Source organism: Apus apus, chromosome 8 (genome assembly GCF_020740795.1).
Source record: "Apus apus isolate bApuApu2 chromosome 8, bApuApu2.pri.cur, whole genome shotgun sequence".
Taxonomy (NCBI): Eukaryota; Metazoa; Chordata; class Aves; order Apodiformes; family Apodidae; genus Apus; species Apus apus.
In genome coordinates this window covers 15,820,029-15,839,381 of record NC_067289.1, presented here as the reverse complement: position 1 = coordinate 15,839,381, position 19,353 = coordinate 15,820,029, and the positions used below count along the sequence as shown (strand labels likewise).

Genomic DNA, 19,353 nt, shown 5'->3' with positions numbered 1-19,353 from the left:
GTTGATGTACAGTCCAAAATGGCTGAGCTCTTGGGCAGCAAGGGCTGGAGCCCTGTGAATGCTGTTTGCTGTGTGTGTGCAAAGACGGAAGCTTCAGTGTTGCTACTTGTCTCCACCACAACCTCGTGATGGGGTTTTGGCCTTTAAACACTGGCTGGCGTAGCAGGAATATTTGTTGGGGCAGTGGTCACTGGCTGAACAGGCCTCCTCACAAAGAAGAAGTGATACAGGGATGGGCAGAAATCCCCAAGGATCAGGTTCACAGGCTGGGACAGGATCAGCTCCATCCGTAATGCTCCTTATGGGGATGTGCCTAACCCGCTGTTGGGGGCAGGTGATGGCAGCCGTGCCTGCTCACCTGCAGTGCCCTCCTCTGCTTTGCTACCCCGGGTGTAAAAGCAGCTCATGTCCACTTTGCACAGGGAACATTCTCAACATTGCTGTGCTTGCTGCAGGGCTTGAGAGGAGCAGCAAAGGGCCTGTGCTTTCTTAATCTGCCTGTTTCATGTGGCAGTATCTGGCTGTGCCCTTTGTAGCAGGATTTTTAATGCAGATCAAATCCCCTCTTTTAATTGACTAAGAAAAAAAGAACCTGAAGAGGGTATGAACCTGTGACCTTGAGATAAATAGTTTCTTATTGAGTCTCTGAGCCCCTAAGCCACCCCCTTTTCTGAGAGTAGTGTGGTTTAATCAAAGGTTGGAGGTTTTGAGTCTTTGAGAGCCTCAGAAGAAGAGGGTGACACAAGTGAACTCTCCTCCGTCCTCCGTGACTGCAGTCATTCTTGTCCTGTCAAATTCTCGTTGAGCTGACTGTGCTTGTCCTCTCTTCCTGGATGATGGCTCTCTTGACCTTCTCTGGTCTCTCTGAGTACTGATAAAGCCTAGTGATTGAGTCAGCTGTGTTTTCAGGGTCGTAAGGAGATATATGGTAGCTACAGGCAAGTAGTTTGTGTGAGGCTGCTGTGAGCCTCTGTGCAACGTGCAGATTTGCAGGCTTGATAGGCCACAGTCTTCACTTACCAGCTCTTCCCACGCACCCTCCCACGCTTGTCTCCTGTTTCCAGGCTGAAGGCCAAGTGTGCTATCTCCTGCACTGCTGTATGGTCAGTCATGGCAGGTGTTGACTTGTGCATAGCCACTGCTGTCTGAGATGTTGCTGTTGCTCTTAGAGGTCCTGGTTTTATTCTGTGTTTCATCCTTGGGTGGTGACCAGGCATGTGGCTGTACCTGTTGTGACAGGTGCAGTATTAGTCTGTCTTTCTCTTTCCTCCTCTCCTTCCTGACTGCAGTTACTAAAGCTCCTTGAGCCTGGCTGGTGGCTGGTATGGAGCAGATCATGCTTGCCTGTTGAATGCTGGTTTCCTTGATGTTGTTCCAAATCACTCTTTGAAAATATCGACTGGCACATCCTGGAGAGATCTTTGTCTCCGTGAGCTTCTGCAGTTCCGTTTTTCCCTATCACAAACTAAAAAAAAAACAAACCACTTGGCTTGATAACATAAATGCTGGCTTCAGGGCTGGTGACAAAATTCCTGCTGACAAGCTCAGTATGGCAGGGTAGGAGTAGGCGAGGACAGGTGTGATGGTGGTGTTATGTTGTTAGGTGCTCCTGTGAATCACACCATTGGATGGAAGAAGGCTGAAGAGACCTTTCTTGGTCTCAAGCGTTTTGTACTTTTAGTGTGATGTTGCACCCACACACTGTCGCTGATATTTCAAACAAATAGGCATGTACTCTTCCAAAAAACAAGGCTCAGGTACAGCAGACTGGAGGATGTCACACATGGCAAACTCTTGGAAAGAACACGGAGATTTAGTAGCCGAGAAAACTTTGTGCTGAGAAACCATCAGATACATGGGAAGAAGCTTGTGATCTCCCTGTAGGTACTGATGAGGTCCAGTAAGGGTGTTGAGGATATTTAATGGATAACTTGCCATTCTGCAAACCAAAAGCCTCTTTCAACTGAGAAACAGGAATGCAGTTGTAGTGAGCCAAATCGTACCAGTCCAGGGGTGCAGTTCTATAGTCACTCTTGGTGCTGGGCAAAAACTAGAGGAAATGCAGTGCAAGTCCAGCATAGATACTTCTGCAGGTTGAGATAAAATGGCACACAGGCTAAAGACTTGCTCATTTTTAAGGAGAGGATTTTTTTAAGGCAAGGAAAGATGTCACAATACTTGCACTTACTGTGCTGGAAGAAGTTATGTGATAAAACACAATCCCCTTTTACAGGCAATTAATTAAGCTCCTTTGGAGGGAGGATAATCTGCAGATTCCTGTGGAAGTCTGTGTGACTGATTCTCTTGCACAAGGTGATGCACAAGGTGAGGGAGGGATGTCCAAACTCTGCCACCTTCCCTTTGCTTCCGCTCAAGCCCCAGCTGGGAGAAGGAGAGTGTGTATAGGGCTGGATGCCAGGCATACATCATGATGGCAGTGTGCTCGTGTTCCCTATTCCCACTGCCCTCTCCACAGGGGGAGAAAGTCCCTCCCTGACACGCCGGGGAAGTGCATGGAGCTGTGTGTCACCCTATAGGCAGGTTACCAGGCTGTCGTGCTGAGATAGATGGGCATTTGACAGCCACAGTGCAGGACACCATGTGCAAGGTCCTGCTGAGCCAGCGGATTAGGATCGTCTTTCCTTCCCATTGTTGTGCTGCTGTGTATGCTGGAGACCTTCTTCATCCTTTTTTCTAGCTGTTAGTGCCAGGCTGAGGCTTGCACACCCCAGGATGGTGGTGATGACCTCCAGGTGTCCTTTGAGGGAGAAGAAGGGTGGCAGCTTTTTCTGTGGTGAAGGTCCAGTGGCTCCATGTGAAGGTGACAGCATGTGTGTGTTATCCCGCAGCAGAGCAAGAGGTGGCATGGAGCATCCTCATCATTGTCCCTCCCCATCCCAGCCTGGAGTGGGGGCTCTGCAGTTGGCAGGCTGTTTTCCCTGTCAAACGGAGGAAAAGCATAAAACATGGCCTGAAACACTGACTCTGCTATTTATTTATTTATCATTCCTTTGGTGATAAGGGTCAGATTCAGTGAGCAGCCTGGTTTCCAGCTAGAGTTGGAGTAGTTTAGGAACTAAACCAGCTTTTTAATGTTTTTTTTCTGTATGTCTCTGCATCTATGATGGAAGTGATGCTACTTCCTTGTTCAGAAGGTGGACACATCCACAGATATCTTTGGTCCTCCTAGTTTTGAAATGTAGTAAGAGCAGTTATTAGATCTTATTAGATCTAGAATCACTCCAGAATATTTAATCTACATTTGGTATAAATGGCTCCTTTCTCGAAATGGAGTTTTCTGCAGGAAGCATCATCTTGCAACTCAGGTCTTGTTTTGTAAAGGAAAATAAGTTTGGTTTATATTTTTCTATTTGTAATGGTAACATTTGCTGAAAACAAAAATATTTTCATGACAAGCAGTCAGGGGTGAGGCCACTCTGCTCTGTGCTGGCTGATTGCCACAATTCCATGCCTCTCTGCCCCATCAGGACCTTTTTGGATTTTGAAGGGATATGCTTTCTTGGCCTCTCGATCCAGATGTTTTGAAAGTCTAGAGCTACACTGAGAAATTTTTTTTTTTTATATACAGGTGTTAATACTTGTTGCTTATACCATCTGAAGATATTTGTTCCAAGCCTGGAACTGGGGCAGTCTGCTATTAAGATATAAAAATGGAAGAAGATAGCTAATGCTTGGTCATCCTTGGAGCTGGAGGGAAGGAGGGGACAGACATTTCTAAACCAGAGAGGTTTACTGGTCCTGGCTGGTTGTGCTTTATTTAAACATCGTGGTGGATTATAACACTTTGAGAAATACCCAGCCTGACCAAATGGGCACAGGAGTGGGGAATCCAGTTAGCTGCCAGGTATTTGTTACTATTTTCAAATGATCTGGCCAAAACTGGGTAAAACAGAAGCATTGAACACAAAGGCTGCCTGGTCGTGTAGGTTTTAAGTTTTAAGTTTCATTCACAAATGGCTTTAAGAAGAGCAATAAGAGAGCCTGCCATGGTGCCAAGGGTTTTGTTGTGGTGGCACCTGAGCAAGCCTGGGAGAAGGTGACCTTTGCCGTCACATTTTGGCCATTTAAAGCCAAAACGGTTAAAGGAACATCGTCCTTTTATAATAAAACTTTATGGTAAAACTCACAGACTTGAACAAACTTGCACAAAAATGCCATCTCTTAAGAGATTTCAACCTAAAGATGGGCTGCTGTAGCCCCTGAGCTGGGAGTGAGTGGAGAGAGCTGGGTGTCTTCCTGATGTCCCCGTGCCTTGAGCATGGCACTTCGCTTCTTCTCCCTTGTTCTTTAGGTTGCTGTTGGTCTGTTTTTCTTTACCAAGCATCTTACCATGCAGGAGGCATGTTAGGGCAGTGTTCTGCCAGTGCTGCCTGCTGAAGATTGCTGTTTCTCAGGGGCAAGGGAAAATGACTTTTTTTTGTTTGTTTTGAATTGCAAAACATTATTCATTATTTGAAGCCTGGACTCTGTGGTGATCAGATACTGCATGAGAACTTGAAAGTGAAATCAATTATCCTTCTTTGATCAAGAAGCTGGGATGCAATCAAGTGAGAAAGTGAAACTGCCCCCCACTCGCTGGAGGTCTCTCTGACCAGGCTTAGCAAAATGCAGAGAGCAAGTGGTGGTGGTGGTGGGGGAAATAATAAATAAATACATAAATCAATGAGACTGTTTTGAAAAGCTTCCACTTCCAGTAGACTGAGGGAGTGTGAACAGCATGAAGCTGGTAGTCTGTGCTTGGAAATACAGGATCCAATCCTGGTGTCAATTACAGACATGTAAATCATAGGCAGCGCTGCTGGCAGCAATGGGGAGCTGCTGAAAGGTCACTCCAGCCTGGGACCCACAGCCTTTCTCACACAGACATGCTGATTCCTCTTCCTTAGCCACCCTTCTTTTCTAGCCATCCTTGTACTTTTGAAATAATGGGGCGACATGGCTGGTCCTGCTATCAGGTTGGTCCCCAACCATTGCCCAGTGGCTTTGGCTGATAGCCAGTGGGGTGGCTCCCAGCTGCTGGGGTGCTGCAGCTAGGACTGTCTCACAGCTTCCTTAGCCACAGCTTAAAACTGTTCTGCCCCAAATGTTGGGTTATTGTTTGTTATGATACAGTAGTCTCCATCTGGGAAAGCTGGAACCTGTCCCTTTGGTGTTGTCATGCCACTGGAGTGGTCTCTCCTTCTTCCCCTACTCTCTTGTGTCTTTTTTTCCTCTCCTGTTTTCATCTCATTTCATGAACCCCAGGAAAAACCTGAAAATCAAATGTGACAGCAAAGATGAAGAAGAGTCCCCTGGTGCAGAAGCCACATGTGCCACTGCTGCAGGACCCTGGAGCTCCTGTGGGGCAATGCTTTAATGCAAGGCTCTGTGCCCTGCAGTGTGCAGGGGCTGCTGGCAACTTTGCTCTTTTATGGGAGCTAATTTTCCCCACAGGAGCTGGCAGTCCATGCTGTGGCCAGCATCAGCCTTCTTCCAGCATGATGGCTGGACCAGGAGCTGGGAAGTGGTAAGTCCTAAGATGGCCAATTTTGACACATGGGTTTGTGGTGGATTTCCAAGCAGCTCCATGCCAAGAACAATAAAGAAGGGTGTGTGCTTCCTTGCAGATCAAAACCTGCCACTGGCAGAGCCACTGCTTTACACCAGGACAGGATCTGGCCTCCCAAAACACAGTGGCAGGTGCATCAGCTGTGGCTGTTTGTATTGATGGCTGGGCTGGTGCTGCTGATGGCAGCAGAGTGGAGGAAACATGGCTCCAGCTTTTGTTACCTTGTGGTATCTTTTTATTAGATAATTTCAGCAGCAGTTAAATTTTAATAAGTGAATCCTGAGAGGTGCAGAATCAAACAGAAAGCTGCTAGGGCCAGATCCTGCAGGTATCGGTGTCCTGGGATTAGCAAGATCAGTCTGTGTCTCTGTGCGGCTGTGTTCAAGTGTAAAGCTACCTATATAAGCTGTATTTTAAGCTGGAATTGGACTCTGGATTGAGGTTTGCACATAAAGGGTCTGATTTTTCCAGTATGTGAGGACAAGGAGACTTCAGATGGCTTCCTTACCACTGGCATCAGCTGGAATGGCTAAGGATCAGGGCTCTCACAGTGTGGAGGAGATAATATGAGATTCCTGAATGTGGGGACTTTGACCAGCGGATAACAATTATATTGTCACAGCATGAGAAATACATAAAAACATGTATGTCAGAACAGGGCAGACTTTTAAGTGTTTTTCATTTAAAATGAAAAGGTCAGATTGAATGGGGTTGTCATCTGGGGACCTGTACGTGCACCTGCCAATCATACAGGAGGGGACCCGTGTCAGTTGGTGCTGATGGCTGACTCGCCGGGCGCTTGTCTGCGCTTAAAAATTGATGACTGGAACAGTTAAAATGACAATTTTCCTTGTGGCAGTCAGGCTGAGCCATCTGCTCTATGTAGGAATGGAAATAAAGGATCCAAGCACAAGGTTGCTTTATCCCAGTTTAACTGGTGTTCGTGCTTGGGCTTCTACAAGAATAGCCATAGTGATTTTTAAAAAAATACATATTAAAAAATTAAGCTCTGAATATTGGTAACACTTTCAAGTGTGAACAAGGTTTAAAAGTGAATGCAACTTTTGAATAGTCAGAAAAACAGATGCTGTTCTGCCAGGCTGTTATGTGAGAAGTGTAATTAGCACTTGCTGAAATTATTTTCACGGGTAAGATTTTCTTTTCAAGAATTTGGAGAGTCTGGTTACTTCAGTTTCTAAGTGACCACTGTAAAATTATGCTAGGGATGCCTGTTCTTCTGAAACTGCTGGCTGCACATCTCTGAAAATTCAGTTATTGCAGAGCTTTTAAACTGTCAATTTTGGAAATATCTGACCAATATAATCATAGAGTGGTTTGGGTTGGAAGGGACTTTGCACGGGCAGGGACACCTCCCAGTAGACCAGGTTGCTCAAAGCCCTGTCCAACCTGGCCTTGAATGCTTCCAGGGATGGGGCTTCCACAACTTCTCTGGGCAGCCTGTTCCAGTGTTTTACCACCCTCACATTAAAGAACTTCTTCCTAATGTCTAAGTATAAGAAAGCTTGAACTACAACAGAATCGTTGTTTGAATTCAGGCATTGTAAACTGAGCAGAGAAGGCTTAGGGGAGACCTTATTACTGTGTTCCAGTACTCAAAGGGTGGCTACCAAGAAGATGAAGACTCCCTGTTTACAAGGAGTCACCTGGAAATGACAAGGGGTAATGGGCACAAGTTTCTCCTGGTGAGATTCTGATTGGACTCAAGAGGTAAACGTTTCACCATGAGGACAGTCAAACATTGGAATAGTCTCCCAAGGGAAGTGGAGGATTTCCCTGTGTGGGACAGTTCTAAGTCTCAGCTTGACAGGGTGCTGAGCCATGACATATGAACTGCAGTATTACCTAGAAAAACTGGTCCAGATGATCCTTGATCCTTCCAGATGATCCTTCCAACCTGGCATTCTATGATTCTGTGATACTGCTTTTAGTTTAAAATCTGCAAACAGGAAGCCTTGCTTTGCATACCTGTGTGTTATTTTTTTTTTTTTCCTTGAAATGTTGGTTCTTACTGTTGATAATACAGCATCAGGATCAGCAGCTGGCTGGTGAATGGACTGTTTCTGATCATCATGTCTTCAAGGATTTTAGAGCTTGTAGATCTTGGCCTCTCACCTTATTTTCTTTTAGCTTGGGATGGCTTTTTAAACTTCTAATCACATTTTTGACCTTTTATGAACTGTACCTTGGATTTAACTAATTGAAAAAACAAACACTTTTGCATCTTTTGCGAAAATGTGCTCTTTGGGTAAATTTGTGCTCCAGTAGTTTGCTCACAGACTCTACTTAAGGCTTTGATTAGGATAGCTGACTCCTGGTGTTTTGGTGTTTGCTTTAAATTACTTTAAAATTATGAATTCCTTATTGAAGTGGTGCAATAAAATAAGTGGTCTGTATTGTGCTAAGCATAAAAATAAAGATGCAGGTGTGCGGGTGTAGGTGTATGTAGACTCCAAACTGTAGACTGCTGTAGTTGGTGATCTGGAGGCACAAGAGTCAGATGGAGTTATGCCAGATGGGAGCTTGACAGTGTAAAGCTGTCTTAGGAAAGAGTCTTTCCGGCTGTTATATCTTTTAGGATTGTGATAGAAAGCTGGGATTGCTTGTTGCAAGATGAAAATCAGAATTAGCTGTGCACAGATCACTGAGCATCTGTTGCGGTGGCTCTGAACTAGGAGGACCTCAGTTTTGTAGAGCTAAAAGCCTGCCTGTTGCTATTTCTGTTGTAAAAGCACCTGGATATTCCCTGTGAAGGTTGTTCATGGATGTATGAAGCCCAGAGGTGGCTCCCTAAGGACAGTCTGTGTGTGAACTTATCTGGGGACTTAGTGGGGGAAAGATGCTGGAATTGATGTGCACTTATCATGTCTTTCCCTGCATAAGCCAAAGCAGGAACAAGTGTGATTGCAAGGGGCAGATACTTTTTAGGGACATGTTGTGTCTCAAGATCTGTATCTCTTGCCTGCTTCCCCAGCAGAGCTGACATGGCTAAGGCATCGCTTTGCTAGCATCTGTGTGTGAGGCTCTTGGGTGTGCTTCTTGTTGAGGGATGTGTACAGGCAACTATCAAGAGGAACTTTGGGGAGAGGACCTCTGCTTGAGGGTCTGGGGGTCTTGAGAAATGCTTCCCAATGAGAAATTCTTGTTGAGGTTCTGTCTTGAAGAGGTCTAATTTGGTGTTGCAGCAGATATGCAACTCTTCTGATACCTTGGGTTGGTCCTCTGCATCTGTCTTCTGCTGTTCCTGTGCTCAAAGACTCAGACTACTTTTGTAGTCTTCTGCTAAAAAAACGGGGTCAAAAATGAGGGAGTTTGACAGACCAGCTCAGGTGGATACAGCATGACCAGCCACAGCAATCTCTGCCCTGCCCAGCTGTGGACATGTGGCTGGGGGGGTGTGTGTGCCTGGGCATCAGTGGGTTGCTGCCGCTCTGAGCCCTGCTTGATGTTGGGGAGGGTGGTTTTAATGCAGGTTTCAGCTGAGTGGTTTGGGGAGGGCACGTGGGGTCCTGCTCACCTTGCTGCAGGAACCCTGGTCACAAGGTGACAGGGACAGCCAGCATGGAAAGTACATGCAGGCAGATGTGGCTCAGCTAGCCAGGTCTGCTGGGTCCTATAACTGATCTTGTGAATGGATATTGAGTTAAACCTGGTGGAAGACAAGCCTGAGCCAAGATTTTTTTAAACATAGGTTGAATCCAAAGAAATATTGCCTTACCTGGAGCTCCTGGATGTGCTGTTGTGAGTTGAATTGAAAGAATGTTGGAACTAGAGGGGAATGTTGTTGTCTTCTGCCTTTACAGATAAGACCAAAGGGCATTTTGCCAGGAGCCTGTGGGAAGGACCTAAATTGTGTATAACTCTACATCATTTTTAAATGAAAAGTAAACATGCACAACCATAATATTTGCTTGTACTTGTCTCTTTCTTGATGGATGTAGAAAAATTGGTCTTTGGCTGAGTTCACCAGCAACAAAACCTTACAGTTACTCATCTTCATCCCAAGTCTGCAGTGAGTGGCCATTGCCATCTCTGGTTGAATTTGCCCTCATCACACCTCAATGGAGCATTGAGACTCCTGGGGACTTTGCAACCTACTCTGTCCAGCCCTGTGGAGAATCAGGACTGGATACCACTACAGGGACTGTGGGACTGAGCTGGGAAGGTGCATACTGTGTCAGCATAGACCTCACCATTCTCTTGTGGTGTTGATGTAATGGAGATCTACCACTTCTTGGGAGAGGCAAGAGCCCTGGAACTCTCCTGCCTGTTGTAGCATGAGGCATGGTGGGGGGAGTGCAGGGTGCTGGCAAGAGTAGGAAACCATCCTGCTGAGTGACAGGGAGGAGGGGCTGGGGCTGTGAGCCACCAGCACTCTTCTGTATTTTGCTGTATGTTGGTTGTAGACATGTGGGTTCACATGCACACTCATGATCAGCAGAGGGACAAAAAGTGCAAGCCTGAACTGAGCGTTTCCATCGTCACAGCAGCAAATAGGCTGTAACTTTCTCTGCTGAGTAGTGATGACAAGACAAGCCTGTTCTTGTCAAGAGCAGAGATAGGGCCATCAGGGCCACCAGGATGTGGCCTGAATGGGATGCTGGCCGTGGGCTGGCAGGGGCAGGAAGGAGTGTGTGATTCAGATGCTGCCTATCTCCGGGGGCTGTACCCAGCAACGTGTCCGGGGATGCCGTGTGTATGAGGGGGTTTGTGCAGCCTGGATGTCCTCTCTGTTCTGTTTTTGTCTTCCACAGAGGGGAAAACCAGCGCTGAGTTAGTCACTTCAAGAAAGGATCAAGTCTGGAGTGGAAATGGGTTCAAACTCAAAGTTTGAATTTCCACCTCAACATGAGGAAGAACTTCTTTACTGTGAGGGCTACAGAGCACTGGAACAGACTCCCCAGAGAGGTTGTGGAGTCTCTTTCTCTGGAGACTTTCAAGACCTGACTGGATGCCTTTCTGAGTGATCTGCCCTAGTTTTGGTCTTGCTCTGTCAGGGAGGTTGGACTTGATGATCTTCAGAGGTCCCTTCCAACTCCTAACATTCTGTGATGCTGTGAAAGACTGAAGTAGTCCTTGACAGGAACTGGGTAGAGCTCCTCAGAGAAAAGGCTGTGCCAAGGTGGAGGACACGGTGTGCTGGATGGTGGAGTAGTGCCGCTCAGGGTAGTGGAAAATCCTATGAGATTCAAACAGAATTAAGTGATACCTCCTAGCTCCTTTGCTGTGTCCAGGGTCATGAGGATGAGTGATGGATTCACCTGGTTCTCTTGTGCCTCATTTTACCTTCCCCTTCTCAGGGATGTTCAGGGCAGTAAAGGAGTGGTGGCTTGTTTAGGTGCAAGTTGTTGGCCAAACTTGGCAACTGACAGCAGTGCCAGTTGTTGGCCCAGTTGAAGTTGTGGTGCTCACTCTTGGGGGGTGCTGAAAGAAGCCCAGGAGTATGGAGGCTTCTGCCTAAGAAAGTTGGGAAGGAAAATGTGGTGTTTTCCAGAAGTTGTGTGGGTTAAGCTGCAAGTTTTGGAGATGAGCTGTTGGGAGGCCCATCCGGCATTCATCACATGAGTATCTCTTTCTCTTCGCAGGACTGGGAAAGAAACCCAAAGTCGTGACTCTGACAGAACCCTGCGTGTATCCAAAAGCCCTGCTCCGAGTTTGTCCCATCAGCAAAATTGTGCAGTGTGAGATCTGGTATGTAAACATACTTCACAGGCATGAGGGGCAACATCTCAGAAGGATCTGTGGCTTTTCTGACAACAGCACCTTGTTGGTGGCTCTGCAAAAAAGTCCTCTCCTAAGGGAATGTGCGTAGGGGGTGGGATCACTGGAAAATTTGAGGCGAAGTGGTGATTACCTGTGGTCCTTGTGCCCAGAGATTTTGGTGGGGAAGGGCTCAGCAGCAAGAAGCTGCGAGTGTTCAGAATTCATCCCAAATGACGGCGCTGAGGCTGCAGCCGCGCTCTGCTGAGCCGTGTGGTGTGTGACAGCGCGGGGCGGTGATGGGGAAGTGACAAATGCACGCACGAGAAATGCACATGCATACACATACACATGCACAAATCTAGGCATATGGGAACAAAGCTGCTCAGTGCATATATAGTATATACTATATGGTGGCATATAAGAGCTTGGGGATGCATATACCAAATGTCTGTATATACTATATTGGCAATATAAGAATGCATATGCATTCATGTTCTCTTTTTTCTTTTTCTGTCTCTTCTGTCTCTCTGTGGAGCTGTTGAAAAACTACCAGATTCAACCTCCTGGGGAGCCTTTCTGACCAAGGTTTTACAAGCCAGCACCTGCTTTGCCTGCCCAACTTCTTTCTGTATTTTTTCCTCTGCACCTGGTTTTTGTCTTTGCTCGCAAGGTGGAACTGTCACCAACATTTGTGCTAACTTTTGGCTGCACAGGACTTCAGCTTGCAAGTTCCAAGTCTGCTTTTGTGCACACTGGGAGAGGAGGTGTCTGTGTCTGTAGTTGTGCATGTATGCCTATGAGCATCCCTGGTCCTTGCTGTCTGCATTTTGGCATTTCTCTGGGATTTGTCTGCCTGTGTGCTGCAGCAGTCCCTGTGTTATGTTTGCCATGCCAGCTGTGCTCTCTGCCCCTTCAAGAATTTTTTAATGAATCAAATATTCTGAGTGGTCCTGCTTATGGAATGTCATTTAAATGAAATTAGCCACGCCTGACCCAGTGGCCAATTGATAATGGGCTGTACTGCTGTGCAGGAGACTTAAGTTATTTTTATTTCCTAGCCCCCAGACTTTTACTTTCCAGTGTTAGGACTGTGGCAAGGAGTGGGACTTGTGGTGCCATGTAGCAGGGAGCTACTGGTTAGGCTATGAACATGGACTTGTTCCTCTAATTTCTCTCCTCTGTCATTTGGGGTGGAAGGAACTCTAAAGCAGAGGCTCTGAATGCCAGCTCATGCTTAGATACTGCTATTTCAAGTAAGGACAGTAGGAAGGGAGAGTGTAAAATGCCATGTCAGCTGGGAAACCAAGGGAAGATTCTAATGCTGTCCTGGGGAATGTGAAGGTGGGGGAATAGCTCCATTGTGGGTCTCCCATCAGCAAATGCTGCTCTGAGGAGATGCATTCATTCCTGGTCTGATGGGTACAACTTGTGCTTACTGAAAAACATCCCTGGGCTGCCTGCCCGGACCTGGGAATGGGCTTGACCTCATGTACTGGGGCCCCTGAGCTCCCAGCCCCTCTAGCAGCTATATTTGTTTCTGGCACAGGAGTCCCTCTAAGGTCACGAAGCCAGTAGTGCTGGGTTTCAACCCCAGGAGCCATGGAACGTATGCTGCCTGACCCGCTGGGCAAAGGCAGAGGCAGCACGAGCAGCCTATGCTCCCCTGGGTTTCATTTCCCTGTCCCCACTGCCTGTGCCACTGCATTCCTCTCCCATTTGGTAAGCCCTTTGCCTCTCAAGCTGACACAGCTAATATTTCCCTTGCTGGCAGGGCAGGCAAGGTACTGGCTTTTAACTGTTAAGGAGAACCTTGGTCTGTTCATGCTGCAGGACTCCAGAGCAGTGAGGGCTGGTTCGCATCTGGGATGGGGTTTCTGCTATTCCAGGTGTTCCCCCTCTGTGCTTTTTTTTTCTCTTCCTTGACTTAAGTTATTCTCTAGTCATCCTGCTATTCGTCCTTGCAAAGAGCAATACCTTGGGACTTGCTTTTCTGCAAGGGGCTGAAAAACTGCATAAGGGTTTGTAAAAGCCTGCACCTACTTGACTCTTCTTAGGGTGGTTTCAAAGTGTCTTCTACTATGGTGACTACAGTGCTTGGAATATCTCCCCATTCTCACCATGGAGAATGCTCCTAGTGGCACAGCTGCCAGGTGGGGCACATGGCTCTGGGGGAGGTTTTAGTGTTGTTTTTAGAAAAATAATTGGTTATCTGTATTCCCAGCCTACAGTGCATTGATGTTGTCCTGGTGTATCCCTCAGTACCACTTGGATAGCTGGCTCTTTGAAGCTGCCTTTAGGACTACCAGTGTACTGGACGTGTGCTGGTGCTGCCTGGCCAGGTTTATTTTTGCAGTGGAAGTGACACACCACTAAGCTGAATGTGGTTCTTATTCGAGATGGCAGAGAGCTTTGTTTTCCTCTAACGCAAAGGTTTACATGTTTTCTGTCACCTGTGGTACTGGGTGCTAAGCTTGTGCTGCCATGGGCCCCTGCCTCTGCCTGGTTACTAGAGGTAATTGTACAGCCTCTGTCACAGCAGGATTATGGCTCCTCCCAAAGCCTGTGCTTCAGTACCAGTGAAAACCAGATGTACTTTAGTGTCACTTTTTTACAGCTTGTTTTGGCCATACATGGGCAGAGTCAGCTCTGGAATTCCTTCCCTATAAATTCAATAGCATTTGTGGGTGGTGCTGGGGAATCACTCTGGTCTGGTTGGATCGCCTGGGCAGGCTGTTCTCCTTGAAAATGTCCTGATTTGCACATTCCTAAGAGGCTGTCTGCTCCTGCAGCCCATGGCTGCAACTCCTAGGAGGCTATCATCCCATGCTGGCAGGCATTGTCACCTCCCTGCTGCTCACAGGTCAGCTGAGGAGTCATGGCTGCGGGAGTGGTGGCTTAGGTATATTGCTCCTGTGTGCAGGCAGCCTCTGCAGGGACAGTTGTGCTCTCTAACCATAACTGTTCTGACTTCTAAATCTGCTCTGTAGACTTGAGCACTGACCCTCGAAACTCCCTTCCAGGGGTTGGGAGGCTGGGTGCTCCCCTGTTACCATCTGCCATGGGATGCTGCATTATGTGTCCCAGCAGGGATCAAGAGGTGCTGTCATCCTGGGTTCCTTCTCCTTGCGAGGAGATCTTGCCTTGTCCAAGCAACATGTTTCTTTCCTCATAATGGTGTTTTTTGATTTATTTTTTTAAAGCAGAATTAAATACGTACTTTTTGCAAAGCACCAGCTAGAGGAGCTGGCTAGTTAATCTTACCCTGCCCCAGGTGACCAGGGACCTGGCAGCAGGACCTCTCTAGTGGGACTGATGGCTGAGCTTTGCCTTTTCTGGCACTGACTTGGTGTCACTATAAACACAACCTGAATTTTCCTATCTGCCTTCAAAGAGCACTCCAAAAACTAGTTCTGGGAGGGTATCTGTTGATGAGTTGAGGGATGAGAGGGAGATTTGCTGTAGGAGATGAGAGGCGATGGCTTCTGGAGTGGCCCCCATTGCATCTCCCCATGCATCCCTGGGGGTGGGGACAGAGATACAATGCCACCCATTGAGCCAAGAGCCTTCAAAGCACAGGTCAAGACAGAGACATGTGGCCTCATGTCCTGGCTGTGTGTGGGTCAGTGACTGTGATGTGTTCAGTTCAGGCTCCAGAGGGGCAAGTCATCCTTATGCCAAAGCAAGGGAGAGAAGGGTGATTTTTTTTTTTTGACATCCTTTGGAGTTTTGATCTCCATATTTGGAAATGTTTACCCATTGCTCTGCTCTATGGCAAGGGAGGGGAGGTGACTCAGGGTCTGGTGGAAGCAGGATTTGAATTCCTGTAGTAAGGTTTTTTTTTTTATCCCCCCCCCTTTCTTGTTTTGGAAGCTTGTTGTGGTCAGTTTTCAGTTCTCTCTTGCTCCTGGACCTTGTTCCAAATTTGATCTGCTCGAGAGGGAAGCGTGTTAGCAAAAGAGCTTGCCTGGGTGCTGGTAAGTGCATCATTGCTGCTTTAGAAAGCAATTTGGGATTTTTTTTGTTTTGTTTAGTCAGATGGATTGCATCAAAGTGTGTATGTTGCTGGTGGAGGCAGGCATGTGGATCACCAGTCAATAGCAAGGGACCCAATGAAACCTTCTGTAGCAGGGAAAGTTGGCTTAGTTGAATTGGTCTCAAAGGCAAAATGTTTCTTCAGGCCTAGGTATAAAGATAATTTAAGCCAGCTCTCTTTCAGTCACACTCTTCCTTTTAGCTTCATTGGTTAATGTGGCAAGGCAGCAGAGTACTGTGGAGTTAAATGAGTGTATATCCATGTGGTCAGCAAGTAAAACATAGCTGAAGTATGACTTCTGTCTCCTAAGCAAGAGTGTGTGTTAAAAAGCCTGCATAGCTTTTGGGTATATTTCTCTCAAATGTTAATGTTTAACTTGGTTTTGTTACAGACCTGAAGAAGTTTAACTGCTGTAACTGGATGAAGGTTCAGTGTCTGTTTTTTCCTGTTATTTGTTATTTTTCCTTAGTGTGAAGTTTTTAATCTGCCTGGCATTGCATCTGGCTGCTTCTCTTTTTGTGTGTGTGTGTCCCCCACTCTTCCTTTCTCTTTCCTGAAAGGAAACTGCAGTTCATCCAGACAGTGGTGTGGGGGGAACCTGGAAGATGCTCTGCTTCCTGTTTTATTCATGGCAGCTAAAACCATGCTGGGGAATCAGGAGTGGAGATCAACCCTCCTGCATTCCTCCTGTCATTTGGAGCATGTAACCCGTGTCGAGAGCTTTGAACACTGCTCTGGGGATTGCACAGCAGCTGGTCCTGTGCTCTGGACAGAAAGCACTGCATTTTGTCCTTCTGCTTGGAAAGAGGCATTGGTGAAAAACCCTTTATAGTTCCTACTGCTGGTTAGTGATGCCTGTATCTTCTCAGCTAACTGGTATTTTTAGGCTGATTCAAACCAGTTGTTATCATACTCTCATTGTTTTAAATCGAAAACCTTTGTTAGAAAGTTAAATCTCTTCTTGGTTTTCTTTTTTTCCTTTTAGATGGGGATTAATACTCAGTTTGAGGCTTGTTTTTTCCAGAGATGTGTGTTTGCTGTAGGTCCTTGAGGTGTGAAACTGACTTGATTGTTCTGGGCAGGGAAAGAGGCTTGGCTCAGTTTGTGGGAGGATGGGAGGTGAGCTGGAAAGCACTCAGCTACAAAAGGTGACAAAAGGGACTGTTGGAGCTTATTCCTGCAGATGAGATGTGTTGGGAGACCTTAGCTGTGTTTTAATCCTTGTTGTTTCTGCTAGCTGCTTGGATTACTGCATCTTTTGGGATTGGGACTTTCTGGGCTGGGCTTGGTACTGGTGCAAAGGAAGGACCCGCTGTCCTGAACGGACAGGGTAGGTGATGGGCTGGAAAACAGGGCACCAAGGAGGTGTGTGGAACTGATGCAGCACATGAAGCCTCAGCCCAGTGACTTGCCAAGGAGCCGCCCATCCTCTGTCACGTGTGGTGGTACAAAGCTGTGGAGGGCTGCGAGTCAGCGGTCTGTGGTGTGCCCTGCGTACTGTGCTTTGCCTTTGCATGCCTGGCCCTGTGTGATGGGCAATGCCTCCTCCCTGTGAAGAGCTTCCCCTGCTCGGTTGTGCCCTGGATCAGCTGCTGCTTCTGGTGGCACTTGGATGTGGCACGTCCAGGCTTTGCTAGCTGCTGTGGCCAAGCTTGGTGTTTCAGGGACAGCATGGCAGGACTGGAAATGATGTTCTCTTCCCCTCGCAGTGTTTCCCCTTTCCTGCTCACCAGAACAGGCTGCTTGTTGGAAGACAAGGATGAGCAGTGCATGGGTGTCACAACCTGGGGCTCTGGTCAGTGCTACTCTGCCATGCCTGGGGAAGTACATTGGGGATGTTAATCTTCAGATGCTGATCCTTCTCTATGCAACATCCCCTTGTTGCAAGGATGTGACTTGAGAGCTGGATGGACTGCGAAGGATGAGTTCCCCCAGAGTCTGCCCAGGGCTCAACATCTGGTATTTCTCCAGGACCTGGGCAGATCCAGTGATCACTGATGCAAACCAGGATCCACAGCGGATTTTCTTGTGCTCCAGCAACAGAGCCATTAAGGGCTGATCTGTAAATTAATACAGCTGTCTAAAGATTTTTTTGCCTGCAGCCTGACACCCTGTAAGCACTTGACTAAGGAGCCTTCCATGGCGCTGGACCTCAAGTATGATCAGAGAGTTCTGTGCCTGCCTTTCTTAAGCTTTTTTCAATCACTTCTGATGATGTATTAAATGCAGAGGGTTTGCTTGAACTCCCTTGTTAAGGAGGATTTGTTCACAGCCATCCTTCATCCTGGCTGTTGCAGCAATCGATCCAGGGCTGGCACTGCACATGATGTGGCAAAATGGTGACACTGTCACTGTGTGACTTGGGTGCTGTGAGGGGATTTCACATGTACTAAGGGCTCGGTGTATGTGCCCTGCAGCAGGCAAGCTGCCCTGAATAGGATGGGGCTAGTACATGTGGGCATGGAAGGGGTGAAGGAAAGACAAGATAATGAGCCTGGATAGCTCTATGCATTTAGTACTTAGTAATTCTGTAGACAAAGGTTTCAGAGCCCTTAAGCACAAAATCATGCCCACAGACTGAGGAAAGCTGTATGGTCCTGATGTGTGGGTGTAGAAACTGAGGCACCATGTGGCAGATTTGGGAAGGGTGCAAGTCTCTGTATTCCACATGATGATATTCCACATCAGCTTGTGCAGATGGGCTGGTGCTTTGCAGCCCCAGGATGAGTGGTGCTGTGAAAGCCATCTTTCTAATAAAGTCATACTTTTGTGAGCACTAAATATTTCTGCATCAGTTGCTTAAATGTAAACCAGGTCATATTGAGTAGTTTGTAAGGTTGATATATATTCCTGGTGTGTGACATGATCCCAACATGTATCTTTACTTCAGGAATTTCCAGATGGCACCTCACCTGATCATGCTGCTCCTTCCTACAATCTGAGCAGAGTGCAGGTTTTTAAGAAATGTCTGTTGTTATTAGCTTCATAATATACATTCCTGTGTAACAGCTGCTGCAAGCAGCAGGAGGTCTCACTTGCAGCCTAATTCTTCAGTCAATGGTAAAGGGGGAATATGCTCCTGTGAACCAGGTATTTGCATTTGCGATGAGATCGCCCAAATGAGAAAAACTTGTTTGCCTCCAGTGAGTGTGTCAGTTCAAGGACTGTGCCTGGGAGGAGGAAACAAGTTGCTCTTGCTTCTTTACTGCTGCCTTCTAATAGTTAACTATGCTCATTGCTTGACATGGTGGGAATGGCTATGTTTTAAAGAAATATCAGGTTTCAAAAGCCTGGCTGCCTGTGGTGGGGAGGAAAGAAGTCCTTGTGCTGCGCTGTCTCACACCCCTACTGTGAAAATATCGCAAGGACAAGTTCCAATGAAAATGCCTGGTTTTGGCAGCCACTTCCCTCCTACATCCTTGTTCTTCAGGTAAACCCCTCTTCAACCCTGTTAAGCCATCCCCCTTTCCTCCCTGAAAAGTCATTATCATCCCTTGAAATTAAGGAAGAGACAGGAGGAGGGAATAAATGAATGTTAAGAAGTAGAAAACAATCAATTAAATAGTACATAGCGTGTAATTTTCCTTGGAAACATAGCATGAAATTGAGGAGCACTTTAGCAACTAGTAATTTGAATTGCATTTGAACACTGCTAATGGGTTGTTTGCATGGGAATTTTGGTCATTTCACAGCAGGTTGTTGTCTTTAGTACCCCTTCATTCAGCTTAAAAATAAATAAATAAAATCTCATAATGAGGAAGATGCTGTAGACAACTGGTACAACTGTTGCTCGTAAAAGGTGGTACCGTGAAAATTTTGCAAGGGTCAGTTACATTCAGAGCCATTTACATGTTTAACATCAGCTCTTTCAGTGTTAAATTAATGATAATTTGGTGTTTTTTAATCTTAAAATGCTTGTTATTGCTAGAAGGTGTGTAAACATTATTCCCATCGCACCCACAAACACGATGGAAATCAGGTGACTGAGGAGTCTTCTCCAGGCTCATGGGCCATGGGATCAACTTGGGAA

At 46.7% G+C, this 19,353-nt stretch overlaps 1 protein-coding gene across 1 annotated transcript in view; it reads left to right on the top strand.

Annotated features, from left to right (window-relative positions):
- Positions 1-19,353, top strand: part of LPP (LIM domain containing preferred translocation partner in lipoma) — a 323,116-nt gene that overhangs the window by 12,845 nt on the left and 290,918 nt on the right. Inside the window, 1 exon segment of the mRNA XM_051626360.1 lies at positions 11,173-11,278. The gene's annotated coding sequence lies outside the window, so the exon portion shown is untranslated.